Here is a 24019-nt window from a genome sequence, read left to right on the forward strand (position 1 = left end):
TAAGAAGAGAAAGATAAATGTAGGATAGAAACAGGAAAAATACATTGCAGAGCAAGTATTTAAATTATGTTAGAAAAGGTTTAGTGTGTGTGTGTGTTTGTATGTGTGTGTGCGCACGCGCTCACATGCGCGCACGTGTGTGTGAAGGCAGTCATAATGAATGAAAATTCTTGACCAGGAGAAAAAAATGCTCAAAGTGTGATAAGAGAGTTACTCATTGAACAAGGCAGAGTATTGAAAATGCACCAGCTCAGTGCCAGGTGTGGCGGATACAAATCTCACATTTCCCTTTTTGTCATCACTTATTTACAAAAAGGATAAGTATATTCATGTTTCAAAGTACAGTTTTCATACCCTAAGTGAACACATTTGAATCCCAGTGGGCTGGCAGAGCTTGTCAGAAACCCCACCTACCTTCTTTCCTTAAGGACAACAAACAAACCCACATAGCTCAGAACAGCTCTAACATAGTTTCAAATTTATTTTTTTTCCAGAAAATTAGATTAATTATCTTCTTAGGTCTTAATGGATCCTTTTAGAAATAAGAGTTGTGAGGGCTCATGGACCAAAACAGAAATGATATGCTATGAAATGATGTATTTACTTAGTGAAACTGACAAGCCCTCTTTATGTTCCATTCCAGTTGGGGCATCTCTTGCCCTATATTTCTATCACCGACTCCTTCCCCTGGGGTTCTTGGGTACCCCTGCTTCCCAGGCACTTCTGATACCCTGCTACAGTTCTAGTTACCAATGGTTTATGTGTTTGACTTTCCCACTAGGCTATGAACTTTCATATTTTCAGCAATTACAACTAACATTACACCTAGCATCCAGTGGGTTCTCATAGAATTTTGCTGCACACTGTTCAACAATTTGGAGTCCCTGGTCATTAACTATACGTGATCCTAGAAGTCTAAGCCATAGGAAGCCAACTTTTGCAATTGTGGTTTTTGAGGGGTCAAGTTCCACAGAATCTTAGACCAGAGGGAATAAAAATAAGGTATTAAAAATGTATATATTTCATTTTCTCATTGGTAAATATATCATACAGGTGGAATGGGGAAGAGGATGGTAGGCTGTACCAACAGAATGGAGGTTTTTACTCCTGGAATATAAAATAGAACTGAACTGAATGTCACTTGCAATTTTGACCTTAGGTGAAAGGAGTGAAGAGGGAGAGACAGAAAAAGAGAGAAAGAGATAGACACTCATTACCATCTAGTTTGAGCCCCATGTTGGGTACAGAGGTTACAAGAAAGAAAGAAAGAAAGAAAGAAAGAAAGAAAGAAAGAGAAAAGGAGAAAGAGAAAGAAAGAAGGGAAGAAGAAATAGAAAAGGAGAAAGAGAAAGAAAGAAGGAAAAGAGGAATGTAGGTAGGAGGGGAGGGAGGAAGGAAGAAAGGAAGGGAGGAAGTCTAAGGAAATCCTTTTGGAAACCAAGTGCTAGGAGTGCTCATGCTCACAAGAAACAGATTCCAAGAGTAAAGATCAGGCTTTGAACCCCACTGTGAAATGTGACTCTTTCCAAACCAAAGGGTATTAAAGGGCTGTAGTTCTGTTCTTCAAATCTGGCACTGATCAAAGCTTATATTTGCTTCTGCTCTTTAAAAAGCAAGATACTAAGGGCAGATTAGTGCTCCGGTCTTATTCTTAACTCATCCCATTCTAAATTTAGAGAATGAGGAGTCTCTAACACCCCCAGAATGCAGAGTCCCACTAAACCTGGGGTATCCTTAAATACAGTAAATCTCACTCATCTTGTAGGTGGTTTATAGTCGACCATCAAATGAAAACTTGTGATTTTCATTAGGGCTCCCAAAAACATCTTTGTTGTTTAAGCAAGCCTGATGTGTTTAAACAATAACAATAACAGAAACACACCAGCAGGCGGTGGACAAACAGAAAGATTATTCTATTTTCCTGCCTGACTAAGGTAGTTCTGGAGAAAATTATTGTAATGTGACCTGCTTTTACACTTATCTCTGATTCTTCGCAGTAGCCAGTAGTTCAGTGTACTCTTTCATTAGGGTTGAAACTACTCTTCTGGTTCCCTGCAGTACCTCTTTGTTCTCTGCATCAGATACCCAAAGCCCTCAGGCTGTTTCTCTTCCCCCCTAAGGCAAGCAGGCAGGAGCAGGAAGAGACCAGTGTGTGTGGAGGAAAGTGGGGAGAGGTCAGAGATAAGGGGCAGAGGTGGACCGTGCATCACTCTGTAGGCTATGGTAAAGACTCTAAGAAAAATTGGGTGTAATAACAGGGTTGTGAGTAGGGATATGACCTAATCTGGTTTCTATTGCAAAAGGACTGCTTGGGTTCCTATGTTGAGAGTAGTCTAAAGAGGCAGCGACAGACAGGGAGACCCACTGGCAGTCATCCAGGTGGAGATTATGGCAGCTGGAGTGGTAGAGGTTGATGTAGTGAGATGTGGCTGAAGTCTGGATCCATTTTAAAGGTAAAGCAAACAGAATTCCCCGGGGGATTTGATTTGGGATGAGAGAAAGAAACATCAAGAATGCTAGAAAGATGGGGTTGTGCCCGAGATTATAGCAAATTTGAGATGTCAAGATTCCTACCAGAAAACAGGTGAAAAAGAGAAAGCTTTTTTTTTTTTTCCTATTGCAACATGAGAAGCATATAAATGGGATTCTATTCTGCCTACTGGCAATTACAAGAGGTTTTATAGCTTATGAGCATTAGGTTGGCCATAATAAAATGGGAATGAGAAAGAGAAATATGAGGTGGTGAGTGAGGAAGAGCTAAGCTAACCGTTCTCAGATCTCAGAAACACCTGGCCTGAGCAAGTTGTTCTCAAATTTGAGTGCGCAGCAGAGTCACTGGGAGGGCTTGTTAAAACATGATTTCTGGGCCCCACCCCCCCTGAATTTCCGATTCAGTAGAGCTGGGTGATCCAAAAAATACCCATTTCTAGTTTTCAGATGATACTGGCATTGTCAATCTAGAGACCACACTTAGAGAACCACTGGCCAAAGGGCAAGCAAGTCTAAAACAAGTATATTCTATAGTTCAAGAAATGAAGCAGTTTAGACCCAAGACCTGTGTCACTTTGTTATAGGAAGATCTTGATCCTTTATGACGGTAACAACAGGAACTTAGTTTTGCACAGGTGGTTCAATCTGTGAATCTGGAGTTTGGGTGAGATAGCTTGGTTTGAGATATTAATTGAGAGTTGCTGGCATACAGATAGAACATAAATCATGAACTATGAGAAACAGATGCTCAAAATGGTTAATAATATGGAAATAGGTGAAATAAAAATTGGAGGCAAAGAAGGAATGATACTTACATCAGCCTTGATTGATATATGTATTTAATAGTTATCTTTTGTTATAATTGATTTGTAGATGCCAAAATCAGGACGTTTTCTTTCTCTCTCTTTCTTTTTCTTTCTTTCTTCTTTCTTTCTCTCTCTTTTTTCTTCTTTCTTTCTTTTTTTCTTTCTTACTTTCTTTCTTTCTTTCTTTCTTTTTCATTCCTTTCTTCCAATGTGAGGTGTCAGAGTCTCAGAGATGTTTAGTTACATGACCAGTGTTACACAGCTAGTGTGGCACTTTATATTTTCTAAAGATGGCCACAACATTATCTTGCATTCCAAGTGCTATTCTGAAATGTGACCTTAACACTCTTCTCATTGTGAGGTGAAGTCTTTGTTCCCTTCCCTTAAATCTGGGCAGATTATGACCTGCTTGTAACCAATAAAAGTCAACAGATGTGATGCTGCATGACTTCCTAGGCCAGGTCAGAAAAGTGATACAATTTCCACCTTATTTGGTGAAATTCTCCTGCTAAAACTTTGAGCTTCAATATTTGAAGTCCAAATGCCATGGGGCTAGCATACTGTGAAGAAGCCCAAATCAGCTCATACCAAAAGACCAAATGGAAAACGCCAAGGCTATATTAAAAGAGGGAGAGATGACTGGACAACACTTAGCTGCTCAAGCCATCCACTCTTCTGACCTCAGACATCATATCACAACAACTGCATGAGAGATTCCAAGTTTTGCCCAGCCAAACCTCTTCTGAATTACTGACACACAGAAAATGTGAGATCACCAAACGCTTTTGGGGGAGAAGAGGGGAAATTTAACACTCACTGACGTGACTTCAAACTTGTGTTCTACCAAAAACATTTTGGAAAACATTCCCTGTATTCACCAAATGAATTTTGGTTAGTGATTTGGTTTCCCAAAGACACATTTCTATAGGAGAGAGGGTTGTACACCAGCCAACATGTCTGTTTATAACTTGATACAAATCTATAAATTAGAATTCTGATTAATCTATCATGCATGAATTTGGACAACATGAATTAGTCCCCAGAGCCTCCTCACTTGGAACAAAAATATCAAGTAGTTACTCTGCAAGACTCAACTCCATGCCTTGGATATATGGTGACTCTTCTATGGAATTTGGCAAATTTTCTTTTTAATGTCTTTTAAATGCAATAAGGCAAACCTCATTTATTTATATGTGATTTTTTTTCACAGACAATAAATTTTCTATCTAGAAAAGTCAGGACCTGTCATGAATTATTAGAAGATAGTTTACCATTTGTACTTATAGGACTCTTAGTTAGGAATTTCAAAAATTTCAAGAGGAATTTTCATGAGGATATTTGTTAGATTCTGGTCACAATGTTATTTGGAACCTCGGGAACCAAAAGTTGAGGAATGAGTATTCATCTTACTTTTGCACTAAGCTCTGTATGTCTCTCGCTACCTGAAGGATATGTGTTGGAAACTTCTGAAAAGAGTCCCTTTGACTCTGATAATTGTATCTCTCCTAATGTACTCCATCAAAGCAACAATGCAGACTCTTTCTGAAGAGAAACCTAAATGACAGTGTTGTAGAGGAACATCCTCTTCAAATAAAAGTCTACTGACCAGAGAATAGATACAGAAAAAAAATCTTTCTTTATTCCAGGGTCACTCATCCATACACATGACTTTGTTTAACATTTATAAGCTAATTATTCCCATACTTCCAATTCTATCCAGATCTTATAAATGAACTATAATCGACATGTTCAAAACTTAAAACATGGGAGAATACCTAAAATGTCACCTCTTCTTTTTTTTTAAGGTTTATTTATCTTTGAGAGAGAGAGAGAGAGAGAGAGAGAGAGAGAGAATGAGTTGGGGAGGGGCAGAAAGAGAGGGAGACACAGAATCTGAAGCAGACTCCAGGCCCTGAGCTGTCAGCACAGAGCCTGACACGGGGCTCAAACTCAGGAACTGTAAGATCGTGACCTGAGCTGAAGTCAGAAGTTTAACCCACTGAGCCACTCTGGCACCCCAAATGTCACCTTCTTCTTCTTTTTTTTTTTTTTTTTTAAATTTTTTTTTTCAACGTTTATTTATTTTTGGGACAGAGAGAGACAGAGCATGAACGGGGGAGGGGCAGAGAGAGAGGGAGACACAGAATCGGAAACAGGCTCCAGGCTCTGAGCCATCAGCCCAGAGCCCGACACGGGGCTCGAACTCACGGACCGCGAGATCGTGACCTGGCTGAAGTCGGACGCTTAACCGACTGCGCCACCCAGGCGCCCCAATGTCACCTTCTTCTAATGTCCATATCTCAGTGTCATCCATATATTTGGTGATCGTTTCCCTCATCTTCATATTTCACCCAACACTATATATTTGATCTACTTAGTATCATTTAATTTCATCAATTCTTTCCATTGCTGCCATAGAGTGAAGATTATCATTAACTCGTGCTTGAACTACTCCAAGTGATCAGAATTCTGGATTTCAGGCAACAGAAACCAACTCTAGGTGACTAACTTAAAAAAATTAATCTCAGGATATTGGGTAGGTAACTGAAAATTGAATACTGGACAGGTGGTTTGGGGATATCAACAGAAACATTGGGAAGGAAAACTACAGATAACACAGCAAAGGTAATTTCCCTTAGCATCATAGTTCTGTTTGAGACCATTTGATTGGCCACGACTATGAAATATGTCCATGTCCTAGCTATCAGGAAATTGACATATCTGACTTATTTTGAACTTAGATTCACACAAGGTTTGCCTCCAAATTAGAAAATATATTTTGATGTTAGGATAACAAAAACTATATTATTTTCGTAATTGTCAACTTCCTTTCTATGGTAGATTAAAGATGGCTTCAAATTCTTTGCTCATTCACTCTTTGTGTGTGTGTGTGTGTGTGTGTGTGTGTGTTAGGGGCAAGGGGAGAGTAGTCTAAATATCCTCGCCATGAATCCGGGCTGACTGCTTTAATTCATACTGTGCCAATTTCCAGACTCAAGCCTTAAAAATCTAGCAGCTTTTACGTCTTGTTTTTGTAACATTCACTCTTGCAACCTTGAGACTACCATGCTATTAGAGCCCAAACTATGTGGAGAGGCACTGGAAGATAGGATGTCTTGGAGAGAAGAAGAGAGGGAGAGAGAAGCAGAAGCAGAAGCAGAAGCAGGAGCAGGAGCAGGAGAAAGAGAAGAGAAGAGAAGAGAGAGAGAGAGAGAGAGAGAGAGAACCAAGACAGCAGACATTTGCTCTTGGAAGAGCTTCCAACCCCAGCTGCCTCAATTGACACCACATGAATCAGAAAAGAACTACCCAACCGAATCCTTCCCAAATTTTTAACTCACAAAATATGTGCAAAATAAAATAGTTGCATTAAATCACAAAGTTTTGGAGGCAGTTTGTTAGTGAGCAATAGATAACCAGAATAGTCTCCTTGCATTCATCCTTGAGTTTCTTCTATTTTTCATAATGTAGCCAAAGGCTTTTTAATATATATATTAAATATATATATTTAATTACTTAATTAAATTAATATATATATTTAATTTAATAATATATATATAAATCTATATATTTAATATATATAAATTTAATAATATAATCATATTATTACCCTGCTTAACACTTTTTAATAGTTTTTCAATGCTGTTAGGATTACAGTCAAAATCTTCAACATTATCTTCAAGATCTTGAATGATGTGTCCCAGCTATGTTTCATCTCTTTTCACTGCCTGCCTCACTCTCTGAACTACAGCCACACTGGCTGTTTTAAGTTTCTCCAAAATGCTACACTTATTTCTGTCCTAGAGTCTTCACATAGGCTGTCCCCTTTCCTAAAGGCCCGTCCTTCATTCCATCAGGCTTCTCTAGTTAACTTTAGCTCATTCTTCAGATCTTAGTTCAAACATCAGGTTCTCAGAAAAACCTTCCCTCATTCCCCAGGTTAGATTTCTCTCTCATAGCTCCTGTATCTCAAGAGAACAATCATTATATTCTAATTAAATAATTCACTGTAAAGGAGTTTTTATCATTTGCCTTTCCTGCTCGAAATGCAAGCTTTATAAGAGTTGTAAATCTTGTTTTTCTATCTGTCTTGCCTTGAACCATGCTTTGCACATAGTAGTTACACAATAAATACTTTTTGAAAAATAGATATATGAAAACTGACTTAAGGTAGATCTATGTGTCTCAAACTTCAAATGTGCAGATGGATCACCTGGGGGTCTTGTTAAAATGCAGATTCTGATTCAGGTCTAGAGTGGGGCCTGAGAATTGAGTTTCTGTTTCTAACAAGCTCCTAGGTGATGCCATTGTTGTGGGTTCTGTGGATCATTCTGAGTAGCAAGTCTATATAAGAATCATAATTAAGTCCTGTGGGTAATATGGAGCAACCAATTGGGATTAGTTAATATTTTAAACCTGTGCTATCATTTTAATTTGATTCAATTAATTTCCACAAACAATTATTAAGCATACTATTTCCCAGAATAGGTTAAACATGAGTAAGATATGGTTAGTGCCCTCAAAAATCTCACAGTATGAGGGGCATAACCAAAATATAAACAAATCATTGTGAAAAATGTGTTATAATAAAAGTAGACTACAAATATGGGTTTGAACACAAAACGGGCAGTTGTCAACTCAAGGAGCTCAAAAAATTTGAAACACTTTGGTGATCTAGCATGACTGTAAACCACTGTTCTGTCGTGTTTCGTTTTCTTTTTTTTTTTTTAATTTTTTTTTCAATGTTTATTTATTTTTGGGACAGAGAGAGACAGAGCATGAACGGGGGAGGGGCAGAGAGAGAGGGAGACACAGAATCGGAAACAGGCTCCAGGCTCTGAGCCATCAGCCCAGAGCCTGACGCGGGGCTCGAACTCACAGACCGCGAGATCGTGACCTGGCTGAAGTCGGACGCTTAACCGACTGCGCCACCCAGGCGCCCCCGTTTTCTTAGCCTATATATATCCACCTGAACTGAGTTATTGGAGAATTAGTAATTTAAATAATTGGCCTGACTTCCACATTCCATTTTTAGAATGAGCTATGCAACTCCTTAGTCCTCTTGTGTACTATGGAAAACATGTTTTTGTTTGTTGCTTTCCGATGTCTGTTTATTTCTTTCATTTTCAAGTTGCTGTACAATCTGTCATTTCTGTCTCCAACTTGGTAAATCCATTCTAGTCTTTATAGTTAGACTTGAATTTGAAAACAAAATGTGCTTGAAAACAGTAAGAGAATGATGAAATGGACAGGAGCTAGGGAGGAGTCTGTATTAGTCAGAGTTCTCCAAAGAAACAGTACCAATAGAGTATATGTAGATAGATGAGGAGATTTATTATAGAAATTGTCTCATGTGATTATGGAGGCCAAGAAGTCCCACAATGAGCTGTGTGCAAGGTGGAGACCCAGGAAAGCTGGTGGTATAACTCAATTCAAGTCCAGAGGCCTGAGAACTAAGGGAGCTGATAATGTAAATCTTGGACCAAGTGTAAATGTCCAGGAATGAAGCACCAGTGTCCAAGGGCAGGAGTTAGGATGCTCTAGCTCAAGCTGGAGCTTCTTTTGCCTTTTTGTTCTATTTAGGTTCTCAGTGGGTTGGATGACATGAGGTCCTCCCACATTGGTGAGGGAGGTTTTTACTTAGTCTTCTATTCAAATGTTAATTTCTTCTGGAAACATCCTCACAGAAATACCTAGAAATAACATTTTACCAGCTATCTGGGCATCCCTTGGCCCACATGAGCATCACAGAGTCCTTTAGTCCTTTATTCTGGAGTTTGGTCCTTGAAGAAAAAGAATTCTCTTTTTTCTTACTAAGATGTTTATTCAATAGAATGGCCTTTTTTTTAAGAGGCAGGTTGGGATATAGAACCTCATTCACAGTTTCGAATACAGAGCCTCATTTCAATCTTGTGTCTACTCTTAGCTTTTTCTGCCCTAATCATCTCCTGGCTTCTTGGGAATAGTCATCATTTTTTTTTTAAGTTCTTCCTTTTCCAGTACAAAACTTTCTTTAACCACTTCTAAAACATCATTTCTCCTGAGAGGAAGATAATGAACTCTGCCCTTCTGGTTATTATTTAATCATTATTTTTTGGAGTACCCAAAATGTGCTAAGTATCAGCCATTTCTAGCACCAAATTATTATTCAGAGCTTAGTCACTTCTTAATTTGGGTCCTTGAAACCACTTTCTTTATCCCCCTTATTAATATTTATTAGAAGCCACAGAGGGCAAGGTGTGCACCTTTTTAGAGAACATAGGAAAGCCTCTTTCCTGCCCTCTAAGAGCTCTCCATGTCTTGCCTCATCACACTTTTCCAATCAGGCCAATGTGCTACTTCCAAATAATCTCTTTGACCCAACTCTGAGACACACTTCCCTCTCCTATCTCGTGCATCCATTAGTTTTTCATTGCCCATGAATGAAATTTAAATTCATTTGCATCTCAAGCATTTCTTTTCTTTTCTTTCTTGTTATTTCTGCACAGTCAAGCCATCTCCTAAAATTCTTGCCTTTCTCTAAAAGAGATAAAACAGGAAAAGATACCCCCAGGCTTGGATTTTTGTGGCCACTCATCTCCCTTTGGATAGAAACCCACTTTCCCCAAGGTTGGGGTGGCAACTATTTAACTCAAGAGTCAGTGATGAAGTGTTGTTACATAATGTATGCCTCTTAAGAGAGCAGCCATGCCTCTGTTTAGGATAGTCAGCACATTTTCACCTCCTACTTCCCAAAATGCAGCCATAGCACTCAGCACTCAGCCCTGAGCATCCTTTGTGTTCAGTATGATGGAGGGCACAGTTTCTCCAGCTCGGAATGTAGAACATATTCTCAGGGGTTGCATTTTACATTTTATATATATATATATGATTTATATATAGATATATATATTATTTATATATATGATTTATATATATATGATATACATATATCATATATATATAATGTTTTCATTTCTTCATTTCAGTGATAATACAATTACAATTTTGGATTATCTGCTTTATTACTTTATAACTAGGTACTGTCCATGGGATTTCAGGGCCCATTATGATTTGTGTTGACGAGTACATTGGTACTCATTGCTCTACCCAGGGACAGTGTTTCATTTTCAGCTTTGTAGTGCTGAGTAAGTACTGCTAACTACAACTAATGTTATGTGGCTAACTAATGTGCCTGTGTATTTCTGAGTAGGACAGAATTCTCAAATTTGAGGGAGTTTCTTTAATGAGCACAACATGAGCTCTGAGGAAAACATTTCTATATTCTAATTCTAGTTCTGGCAATTTACTAGCTTGTTGCTCTTGAGAAAGTCTCTTTGCCTTTGTAAAATTCTGTTTCTTCCTGTATAAAAAGAGGTTGAAAAAGAACTACTAAGACCACAGGAGTTCAGTAAGGATTCAGATCATAGTGTGTGCTTCTCTGGTACATAGCAGGTATTTAGTAAGTGATGGCTACAATTATTATACTTTGTCCTGTGAATCAACACTTTCTGCATTCTACTTTCTCTTTCAAGAGGAAAAGATGTTTAAACTCATAAACAACTTTCATTTATTTTTTTATTTTTAAGATGTGAATTTATTTTATTTTTAGCGGGGGAGGAGCAGAGAGAGAGGGAGACAGAATCCCAAGAGCGGGCTCCACTCTGTCAGAGCAGAGCCTGATGTGGGGCTCGACCTCATGAACTGTGAGATCATGACCTGAGCCGAAATCGATTCAGATGCTAAACGGACTGAGCCACCCAGAGGCCCCTAAACTCATAAACAACCTTTAAAACACAACTGACTTCTGGGGCACTTGGGTGGCTCTGTTGGTTAAGCATCGAACCCTTGGTTTCAGCCCAGGTTATGATCTCACAGTTTGTGAGGTCGACGACACCTGCATCAGGTTGTGGGTGCTGAGAGCAAGGAGGGAGCTGGTTTGGGATTCTCTCTCTCCCTTTGTCTCTGCCCCTCCCCCACTTGTGCTGTCTCTGTATCTCACAAAATAAATAAATAAGCTTGAAAAAAAACCTGACTTCTGAAGTGATTGGTGAAACCACTGCCCACATATCTTGTTTGATATAGTGCTTTATATACTCTCAGTATAGGTCTTGGTTATTATTTTTAAAAATATTAGACTAGCTTTTATCCCTATTAATATTTCTAGAGATTTCTGAAGATGGCAGGAATAAGGAAACCTAATCAGAAAAATGAAAACCAAAGAAAGCAAGAGTAGTTCCCTGCAGAGTCAAGAGTGATGCTAACACTGTTTTGCTATATATCTCAATATCACTTTCTGTGTGGTCCTAAACTTGTTCTCTCATTCACATGGGCAGCCAGAAATCCTCTACTAGGCCTAATAAAATAAAAGAGAAAATTGCAGGGGAAAGATGTATCAAGACAGTAATCTATTGGTTTAGATAGATCAAATGCCTGCCTGCCTGTATTGTTTATGGGAAATAAGTGTCATCCCTCCCTCCCAAACTTCGCTATTTTCTAAAATGGATCCACTCTGAGACGTAATTTTTTTCTCCCAAGTTAGACCAGTTGGATTCCATCGATCATAATTGTGACAGATAGCAAGTGATTTGTTTCATTACATTGTTAATGGCTGTAGTAGGAACATTTGAGCTATTACATGAAAAGCTGTGGTTGTGTTGTGAAGCTTCCAAGGATAGAATTTTCTCTTCACTCTTTGTTTCTGCAACAGGCTCTCTTGCCCCTAACAGGGATGCACACTGAGTTTTAAATCCTTTTCCGTTTAGCTTGAGGGAGTTTGCTCTTTTTCTGTGTGTCACTGAAAAGTCCAGTATGCAGGCACTTCCCAGCCAGCCAAGACATGAAAATGGCATAAGCAATGTAAATTGATGTAAAAAAAATTACCATTGCTGATAGACGAAAGGGAGGGGGCATCACATAAAAAGAGGAACATGTGCATCTGAAAAAGAATAAAATTCTTATGAACCTCTTTATTTGGTCAAATATCAACTCTTATACGTGTGGGTTTCATTCTTATAAATCAGTAGAAAACCGAGTAGAGCTGGGCCCAGAGAAGATAAAATGCACAGGATCATGAAAAGCATTCGTCTGATATATTCACAAAGGAGGTAGGCTGATTTATGCCTTTCATGCCAAGCGTAATCTTAAACAAGTTTCAACCTTAACTTAAAGATATTTTAATGTATCCATTTGACTCACCACTCAAGCTCATATTGAATTCAAAAGAGACCCCTCAAAGCTCAGTTTTTAAAATGCATCAAGTAAAATTTTATACATTTTTTAATCAATCCAGATGATATCAAAGATAATTCTTAATTAGCTGACTGTCTACCCTTGAATCAATGACAGTGGTGGTTACCAACTGGGAGCAAGAAAGGCATCGACACCTCTGGGTCATTTTAAGGTGATTTTAATATTCTCAGTAACCTTCATCCCTAAGGGTAAACCCTGCTATAATGCAGGCATTGATACCCTAGCCCTTTTGAATACAGGTTAATCATAATCACTTCCCCAGGAGCTTGAAATATTAAACTAATCTACAAACATATCCACAAGTTACTAACAAATACTTACCAGAAATTCTAGAATGAGGATCATTTACTGGAATCACCTTGAATTTAATAATGTATTTTCCTCCTAATGTTATTTTTTATAGATTATTTTATTGGCACTAACACCCTCCTTGGGAAACTGGTAGGAGAGCTGGTTTATTTTTCCCTGCTCTAGAAATGAGGAGAGAAAAAGCAAAGTTGGTGACCAACTCAAGGCTGTGAGGTATCAGGACACAGACCTCACACTTTCAGCCTGTTCTCTGCCTTTACACTGCCCATGGTAAATACACCCTGGTGGGCGCCTCTCCTCTCTTTGAGAACATACATATTCATGTGTTTGAAGTCAGCCATGGATATTGACACGGACTACAATGTGTTGAAAAGAGACGGGCAGCTAACAGAATGATTAAGACAACTGAAAGAAAATAAGAAATTTAATAATTGAAATGTCTTCTAACTTAAAAAAAGAGAGAGAGAGAGAGACTAGATGAACCAGATAAGATGCAAATAAAACAAGAAAACAAAATACATGTGAAATGAAAAATGCAATTGGTTTTGTATCTTCAAATGCTTAACTTACAGGATGGGAGAACACACAATTTAGCTTGTTTGGGTTTAGTCCTCCTAATATATTCTACAGAGTAATTTATTTTCAGAAGAAGCCTCACTGCAGTGCTCCTATTATGATAATGGGAATTTATGCACATGAGTATTTGTGATCACATCACAGAGCAGTTTTGGGAAGAACTAAGGGGGAGGGGAAAATTAACATTTTAAAAATAAAGATGAAGGCTTAAAAAAACCCAGACCCTCTAAATCTTCAACCTATCACTCAATCTGCACACACACACACACACACACACCCATGCACGTACACAAATTCTACGGTGAATTGTCTTATTTGGGCTAAGTGCTTCTCTAGCGTAGAACAAAACTTGTGAGTGAAAAGCGGCATAATGCATAGAATGCTTGCATGGATTTGTTGATGAGAAGGTGGCTGCCCCTGAGATTGGAAAACACAGCTCCAGCAGCCCCAGACCTCTCTGACCATATTCACTTTGCTTACTCAGGAGCAGACAATGACAGGCAGGGACTTAGGGGGGAGGGGACGAATCAAAGTCCCTCTTACCCTGTGTCTCTCTGCTAGAATTGCTGTCAGCCTGGTGAGCTGACATGAAGTAGGGGATCAATCCAGTAGACACAGGATGAAAATGTAAACAGGGATAAGCTCTCTGCGTGCACACTCTCTTTCTCTCTCTCTCTCTCTCCTTCTTCCATTTCATTCTCTTTTTTTTTTACACAAAATCCAGACATTTGAGAGGATGGGTATTTTTTCCTGTCACGAACGAAGCCATGCTCAGCACTCAAAGTCACTTAACAGTAGGATCATCTTTAGAGCCCAGCCACACTGCTTTTACTAAACTGTGTATGGTGATTTCAAGACTGTTTTAGAGAGTGTGCCAATATCTGTGTGCATATTAGAGCACTCCAAATATGAATACCCATGGGGAAAATTATGGCAAAGTCACAGCTTGGGTACATTAATGAAAATAAAGCTTATCGTAGTAGGTGAACTAATAGGTCCGTGCACCAAAGTTTATGGGCACAAGTCAGCTGTCACCGGGTAGGCTGAGGGAGACATAATATTCTAGTCATTTCTCTAGTGGAAAGAACATTAGCCTATTCTCTCCCTTAATTGATATTCTGCAACTGAATCAAGCACTGCTGATTGCTGACCAGCTCACACGTTCCCCATATGTCTCCAGATTGCTAAACTCAGAAATGTGAGACTCTGCGTCCCTGAGTTGGTTTGAGGACAGCCAAGCTCAGTAGCGGTTGCTAGACTATGAGTTCCTATAAAGAACATATAAAAATCGAGAGTTTGGGAAGCCGTGCATTTTCACAATTTCTATGAAACTTAATTGTCTCACATTTAGGACATGACTCAAGGATTCAAACTAATTTCACTGGGTAAACATTATTAAATAGCTTAAGTTTGCCAAACCAGGTGAAACATACTGTGAAAGAATTTTATTTTTTTCCTCTATGTTTGTCCTTTGGCATCCATTCCTATACTTATTTGCTTACGAATGGTGAGACCAAATTATGGATCTAGTTAGCAAAGATTAATCTCCGATTCGAAAAGCTTACATATTTCAGGTATCAACTGTCTATTAAAAATTGAGTTGTTAGGAGTGAAAAGCAGAATGCAGAATTTCTTATCATCATCATCAATAGTCAAGAGCTGAAATTATAACTTCTTTAACCATAAATATATGTTAATATTTTACATTTTTGTTTTACTTTAGCAAACACTATCAAATATAATGCCAAAGCAGCCCCAAACGCACATGACTAATTTAAGATATCAGTGCATGTTCCCATGTGCAAGGTGCTGAGTTCTAAGTATATTAATCATCTCAACAGCCATAAAGGGCTGGGGCAGTTTTTATTCTCATTCTATTGATGAAAAGGCAGAGGTGTAGAAAAAAGTCAGTGTCTTTTTAATTGTCCCACAGCCCATCTGTGAGACAGCTAAGACTTGAACCCAGGTAGTCTTAAACCAGAGCTCATCTTAACTGTCTGTTATATTGATCCTTCAGTAACATTCAATGAATCCTATGAATTAAATTGGTGGTACGTTTCATTCATTTTCAATACTGAGAATGTTTATTAAAATATGAGACTAGGTACCGTGTATTAAACTCACAAATCCTTTACAATGGACTGTTTCTAAGGTTATTTTTAACAACAGATTGAAAAGTGACATGTATACAAACGTATTTAGTCAATTTAACAAAATGATACACTCTTTTAGTAACATTTTTTATCATTACTTAAAAATGGAGACAATTCAACAGTGTTCGCAGTAATTAGGAGTCTCCTACGTGTTTACATGGCTAACAAGTATAAATTATGGCGACCTGCTGAGGACTTGCAAATACCTAAGATACAATGGATTATGGTGTGACTATCCATGAGATCCCCTAGATTTTTGCTGGGAATACTTCAAAAGTAAAGACTGTGGCTTTCACCTCTTTGACTTAATCAGTTTGCTTTATGCTCTCAGAGAAAGAATTCTCTAGTTTCATTCATCTAGAGAAAACCACAATATTCTTGGTTTGCAGTAGTGAAAAAAATCACCATTTTCCTTGTGGGAAGCGTTTGGTGAAAAGTGCAAGTAATTTCTCAGCAAGATCTGATTTGTTAATGTAATCTTAGGTTAAAAAGGAAACCCAAACAACAGAACAAAAGAGATCTTATAATAGTTAATAATCTCAGTACCTATTCATGTACAACGGTACCTTCCCTTTCTCCTTAAAATCAATGAGAAAGAATGTCTAGCTTGAGGGTGTTGCCATAAAACAGAATGAACTATTCTAAACTATTTGGGAGAAATTATGGTGAAAATTTTCAGGAGATACAACTTCCTTCACTTAATTTATTGTCTTGTGCTGTTCTCAAAATCATTCCATCCCTCCATGAGGAGGTAGGGGCCATGAGCCTTGCTCACTTGTTTTACACAGTAGCATTTGAACAGAGCTATCACTTACCGAATGTTTGCTCTGTGTCTCAAGGAAATAAAGCAGAAAAATGAGTAATGCTTTATTACCACCAGAGCCTACCGTAAAGCAAATAATATGCTCAGACCTAGAATGAAATCTTACTGAGATTTGGGTGAAGGAAAGGAAAAGAAAATGTAGAAAAAAAGATTGCTAGAATTTTATAAGGCAGACAACCGAAAGGGTGAAAGGAAATGACTCCAAAGTGTGGCTTTAAATAAAATATTCCTTTTATGCTCATCAATTAAACAATTAGTACATAATTCTGTCCTCTCCAGCACTGCTAATGGGAGGGATATGAATTCTTGGTTTACTGCTTTCTTCCTAATAAAGGCAGCCTCCAACTTGCAAATGGGGCTTGGTTACAAAAATTCATTTGTTAGGTGCTCACGTGGGACATAAAATGCCCTTTCCCAAAGAATCAATGTTATAAATCATTGTTTGGTTTTAAGGCTGGTCCACATAAGCCTATTTAACATACAATGCTCCTCAGCTGCACTGCCCTAAGTATTAGCCTGAATTGTGAGCTCCGAGATGGAGGTAACTCATTTTGAATTAGAAGATGGAGGAGGAGTAAGAGACTCCCTTTCCTTGAATACAAGACAACCCAAGGATATGGTGACCATTTGTTCTGAATTAAGAAGTGGGGCCCATGGCCCAGCAAAAGTTTTTTTTTTTCTTATAACAGTATGTAATTGGAAAATAAAGAATTTTCCTCCCAGAATATCCTACTGGTAGTGCACTGGAATTGGTACTACCCCTGAAAATCCAGTAGATTTGGATTTTCTACACTAGTACCATTTGAAAAAGAGAAAGTTGGTGGATTTGCTTTATTCTGTGTGATTTTAAAAGCCCAGCTAGAAGCAGGAAGCCCAGGAGGCTGTTACAGTTGACCAGGAGAGAGATAATGGGACCTAAGATAAAGCCAAGCCAGAGGGGACAGAGAGGACACCAATTTAAGATAGATATTAACAGGTAGGAATATCAAAATTTGGCCTACATTTGGGAGGAGAGAAAGGGAGGAGATAGGATGTTAGGGGGAGCTAAATGGTGAGAGTAGCTCCAATGGTGGATCAAAATCATCAGTGCCGGAGGAAAACAAACCAATTAGCAGAAAGACAAGCCTACCCAAGGTCAATTCTTTCAAGCCATTCTTGCTTTACACAGCTCCCTTCTTTTTTCTGCTTTGGACTTTACAGTTCCTTTAAAAAACACTGAGATTGTAACAATGTGATCCTTGAAAGTAGCACAAGTTAAACTGGTGGAGGGACTGTGACTGAGGGCACAGGCCTACAAGTACTCCAGGTACTATGCTAGATCATTTTTCCTGCCTTATTATTTGATCTTTACAACTGTCCTATAAGAGAGTAGTTGTCCTTCTATTATGTATGTGATAACAGAAGGGTTAAGTAACTTGCTCAAGATAGTGGTTGTATCAAACTGATCCATCTGTCTTGCATTCTTTGTGCTTGTTAACTTGTGTGTCTGTGAGTTGTCTCCAATGCAATTCAATTCAATTCATACATTCAAATAGTGCTTGGTGAGTCCATAAGACATGATGTGCTAGATACTGTCTTGGACCCTAGGAATAAAGAGAACAAGATTTAGCTTTGCCCTCAAAAAGCTCTTACTAGTGAGGTATGCTTCTAGAAGTGTGAAAGTAAAGAGGCCTTTCCTGAGAGGAAACAAATAAAGAGAGAAGTGGAGAACCTTGATCCTGCGACTAGAGGTGAGCAGTGTTTCTAGAAATATCTCTGCACAAACACTTGCTGCACCACTAGTGGGTGGGAGAAACTATCAGTAAATTCTCTATAAAGTATAGGGGTACAGGCAGTGCAACTTTGGTATGGTTACACAGTGTGGTGAAAAGAATGTAGATGCTGAAACCGAACAGACCTTGGCTTGAATTTCAGCTTAGCTAATGGTTATCAATGTGACTTTGGGTCAGTCATTTCACCTCATGTGTGAAATGGATATAACATGATAAGAATTGGATGTGGCCCAAGTAAATAAAAAGCCAACCCGGTGCCTGGTGCATTATGGATACTCGGTACATTTTAGCCATTATTATTATACTTACTTTATTAGATACTGCTAACCCCACTTCTCCATTGAAAATGGGACAACATAACCATACCATAGTAAAAACCCTCAGTCTATCGTAAGTATGATGAGCAGAAGACGGCAGACATAGCAGGAGTGATGCCTTTCGGATGACTACTACCCAGTGGAGTTGCTGGCAGCATCTACATGAGACGAGGTATTTGGTGGTTGTGGCAGAATCCAGGAAAAACCACAGAGCTCAGCAAGAGTTAATGGCACTTGTGTCCTAAGGACAAAGAAAAAGCCAGGGACAAAGGAAGGGGAAAAAGGAGAAGTCATAAGTTAACTTATTCATGGCTATGTTTGAAAATCCATTCATTTATTCATTCACTCTCTCAACAAGTATATATTGGACACCAGCTAGATGCTAAAATATTGCTCTAAGCTGTTTGGATGAGGTAGCTCGATAAGGGAATCAGGAATCCTGCCATCCTCTGTGTCCTCATAGAACTCACAGTCTGATGGAAATGAGGGAGGCAATAAGTAGACTGGCAACAGTCAAGATAACAAGAGAAACCAAAGAGAGGATGTGCTACAACAAGGAGTCTCTAAATTGGAACGTGTGAGGGGAAAAAAACGCAAAAGACCTTTCTTCTTATTCAGTTTGTGTGTATACGTTCCTAATATTTAATACAGAGGATGCAGTGCTCCTGTGTCTGGCATGCACAGTAGATGATGCCCTGTGTCCTGAGGGAAAGGCAGATCTCTCTCTCTCTCTCTCTCTCTCTCTCTTTCATTTGTGCACTGACTGGTCTTCTGTAAAAGGTCTTGACACATGGACCCTTTGTATGGTGTGCTTTTCAGTCACACTGATGTAAAAATGACTGAACATATAATAAGAAGTCAGCTAATATGTTTTCATCAGAGAAGTCTGAAACATGCATATACAGGCACAGTGAACCTCACCCTGAGTGCAAATTTGGTATTGTTTCTATGCGGCCTTTAGAGATGGCATAGCTGTCATCTGTCTAATGAAATAAATACAATATAACAAAATGAAAACAATGAGGTGAACAACTGAAAACCAGATTTTAGCGTTTCGGTTTCAAAAATGTTAAACAAGATTTTCAAAAATAATGAAGCACAATCACAGTGTTCTTGGCTAAAAATTAAAATTAATATAGTTCAGAGGGAGAGCGAAGTTTTATTTACTCAATAAAATAAATACGTTTTGAGATATAAGCAGTTACATAACATAACAAACCATAACAAGCAGTGCATCTAGAACATGTTACAGAAAACATAATATTTTAATCACAATGCATTAATAATTTCATGAGCCAAAACTCGCTTATCTTCCACCCTGGAAATGAAAGCACTCATGTTATTAATAAACGCATTTGTTCAGCTTTTTATAATCACTCAGGTTTACAGACATTTTCTTTTCTATACTTTTTAAATTCATTCTTACTCTTTTTAAAAATTAACCTACCAGGTGAAGACATTATTAAAAAGAAAAAAAAATCATTCAAATTGGTTTGCACACAAAGACACAGTTCTAGTTCTAAACTTTATTGAATTTTTAAATATTTATTCTCCATGTCTACTGGCATAAGGATGAAGTACACGGTGGTGTGGTGGTCAGGTAGTACAAGCCTCGTGTCTAGGTTCTCCAGATTCTGGCTCTCAAGTAATTAGCGTCTGGACGCGGTTGCCCTGCTGTAAAATGGGGTAGAGGTTCTTCACCCGTCTGGTGACAGGTTCTGGGGGAGATAATCCATTGTGGGATGTAGGTGTTCGGGCTGTACCCTAAGTGGTCAGCTAGATCTTTAGGAGGGATTCCTAAATTTGTTGAGTTAATTTTCAACTTTTTTAGCTATAAATACGAGCATCAAGTCCTTAGCTTTGGCTTTGACTTCACGTCTTTATCTTAAAGAATACATATTGCAAATGTGTTTATCTTCATCTAAATTGAACACCAATATAGTTGTCATTTTGATTATTCTGGGATCCCTCAGCAGGCCGTATTTCACCTTATTAGTAATTTGGGAGGGTTAGGGATGAAATCCATGGCCTTTTTTTTTTTTAATTTTTTTTTCAACGTTTATTTATTTTTGGGACAGAGAGAGACAGAGCATGAACGGGGGAGGGGCAGAGAGAGAGGGAGACACAGAATCGGAAACAGGCTCCAGGCTCTGAGCCATCAGCCCAGAGCCTGACGCGGGGCTCGAACTCACGGACCGCGAGATCGTGACCTGGCTGAAGTCGGACGCTTAACCGACTGCGCCGCCCAGGCGCCCCCATGGCCTTTTGAATATATAGAACACACTAATGATCCACTTTCTTTTGACATGCATTTAACACCCATTAACAATCGATGATTTAGTCGTCAGAGGGCAGAGATGGTCCCCATGAAGTGTTCCAGGGCCCTACCAGGCCTTCACTAGAACCTTGCTTTTGAACTGACCCAGATATGGGCAACACTTCTACTAACTGGCAAGATAGGATCATTCGAAATGAAGGCTGGAACTCAGCCAGTCTGTCAGCACAGAAGTCTGCGGCTCATCACAGCACAACCCTCTGAGGCTGTAGATACGTGGAGAATGAATGACAGTCAGATCCCGAAGCCGCTGCTGTACAGTGAACCGAAGAGAAGGCAGGCAAAGAAAATAGAAAATAGAAATGCTCTCAGGTTTCATAGCTGCTCACAGTCCAACCACCTGGTGGGCATGGGGGACTGCGGAGGCAGTCAGGGCATTTTGGCATGCGGCAGTCGGAGACTGTTGGTCTTTTTAATAAACATCTGGGCAGTCAAGTCTAAGAGATCCTGAAAATTAAAGAGTCATCTTTACATTTGGAAAGTGTTATTGTACATTGATTTCTTCCTCTACTCTTCCATTTGGAGCACACTCATGATCAGCAATGTCATCTTCGAATACTAAGGGCAGTGGCAAGCTGTGAATTGGCTTTGGGAAGACTTTCCTCATATGTGAGATCTTGCCTACCATGTAAACACAAATGATGCCACTAGAAAAAATAATGCATTAGAAATTCATTACTTCATATCATCCACGATTTTTATATGAGATGATTTTGTGGGAACAAGAAGATTTCCAATGAGGGTTGTAACTAACATTTAGAAAATATATTCTTATTGCTAAAAGGGGACGGTGGGCCTTTGGCTCAAAATGTAACCAGTAGCATATACCAAAGGATGAACAGGATATCAAGATTTTAGCCTTCGTGTAACTTGAACATTTTTATCTTGGCATATTTAAATGCTAGTCTTGAGGTTTGTATTTCCTGTGAAATTTCTTCAGTCATCTTGAGGGGCTGTTACACACCTTCCAATCTTCGTGTAATTAAGGCAGTAGTTTTGTTGTCATCTTGTCACAACTCATGAGAAAAACTGTGAAAACTGACGAGCATATGCAGTAGTAAGTCAGTATTAGACAGCTATATGTAATTTTGCTTTGCATCTTGAGGCACTCCATTGCACTTGTGAATAGTCAGCTATTCCTTTCCCATTACGTACGTTTTCCCCCCTAAAGATTCTTTTTTTTTTTCCCTTTTCTTTAAACTTACCAAGAGGCATCTCATTCCACTTAATATTCTGGGAACTCAGGTGTTGTTAAATCTAGCAACAAAGTCAATTTAATTTGTCTAGAATTCACTAAAATTAAGACTTTATTCTCTAGTTTTAATGGAATGCTAAATAATATATTATTATAAAATTAACTTAAGTCAGAGCTCGTTCAAATGAATGTGTAAATATTTCACAATGTTGGCAATCATGCACCGAGAAACTCCTTTGTGCTATTTAATGATGTTTTTTTGGCAAAAACAGGTGCTGCCACATGGACAGTGATAACACGGAATTTAAACAATAAATTATATACCTGTATCTTTATCATTTGATGAGCCTTAGAGCCTTCTACACATTAGAAAATTTTTTCTTGGCTCATGTTGCTTCTAAATACTGAAAACGTGTTATAAGTTTCTAGCAGTTAAAAAATGACCAATCATTCATTACTAAACCAAGAAGTCCTTCAAGGAGTGTCCCAGCAAGTTGAATTTATTGAATTTATTATCACTTAGAACAGAGATCTATTATCAACATCACAGTAAACATAGTTGAAAAACAAAATTACAATTGGGGATGTTTGTGGGCAGAGAGTGACATTAAATTCCCAAACATAAAAGACCTCACAATGACTTCACAGACATAAAACTGGGCATGACTGGCGGGAGCAGTATGGATTAGAAAGACCCGAGAACTAACCATGAGTCAGCAATGCTTGTCGGTAATTGATTATGGTCTCAAAGATGTATAAATAAGGACACGGCATCATGGGCTCCACATATCCCAGACTGACTAAGCCTATCGTTTTGCCCATTTTTGAACTCTGTATTTTAATCAATTGACAAGGGCATAGAGAAGAAAAATGGGCATAATGGAAGTGTTGAAAAATGCATGGTAAAGCATAGTGCAGAATGGAATTCAGTTTGAAATCTAGAATAAAATATATAGAACATAATATACCATATATATAGTATATATGTAGAATATAATATATAGAAAATAATATAATGTTTTGTAATAATCTGTAATATTTGTTCCCATAAAAGAAAACTTCTTGATTAAAGTAAAAATACGCTGGGACATTTAAGAAGTTAAGGGGAACAAAGGAGACCATACTATTTATTGTTCAGGCAGCGCATGAGCAAAGTTCTTCACTTAAGATGGTTTGGTGAGGTTCTTGGAAGACACAGGACAGTTGATGAACTTTAAGTCATTGCTAGGCCTTTTACCTTTATGACATCTGTAGCCAAAGTCTAAATTTTACTCATTTCAACCTGCCTTTTTGAGATCTGTAGGCCCATGTGCCTTTAACAACTAAAAAGAAATACTATGATGCCCTGCAAGGCATCTGAATCAGTTTCAGTGTAATTTACCATCCTGTTTTGTCCTGCCTTCTTCTGCCTGCCATCTTCTACTCCTGACTTCCATTCTGTAGAATGCATCTAGCATTTCCCGTGTTGTGCTTGCTCAGCTCCAACAGTCAGTGGCAATCTAGCTGTGGCAACAAGTTTCATGCTGTAAAACCCAATGCTTTCCTCCTCTTTATCTTCTGTTCTCTTTTTTCATAATTTCCAAACAAAGAAAGACAGATTCTTCCTGGTTTTTATCACCTCTTCATTTCTTATCATTACAAATGCTTTCAGGTTTCTCTGTGGAGTATCTTTGGTGCTATTCTTCCTACAGCCTAGAAGAATCAACTTCTGCCTAAAATACTTTCTTCTCTGACATTCGTACCTGCTTAGAAGTGTGGCACGTTCTTCTTGGCCTTTGGTAACAGAGGGGCTGACACCAGTGCTTACATGACTGAAATTCTTGAGAATGTTGACATTAAGATTGTTGTGAATCTTAATCTTACAATATTAAAGGTAGAAATTTCTACATTTGAGTTGATGAAAATGCATTTTAACAATTAATCTACTGTAAACGATTGCTAAATTCATCTATCTATGTCTATTTTTTTTCTGCTATCAAATGTGACTCAGTCAGAAAATGTTAAGACTTTAA

The sequence above is a fragment of the Lynx rufus genome, unplaced genomic scaffold, assembly GCF_022079265.1.
Source record: "Lynx rufus isolate CCGP_SWC_20201006 ecotype Redwood Valley unplaced genomic scaffold, mLynRuf1.p SCAF_6, whole genome shotgun sequence".
NCBI lineage: Eukaryota > Metazoa > Chordata > Mammalia > Carnivora > Felidae > Lynx > Lynx rufus.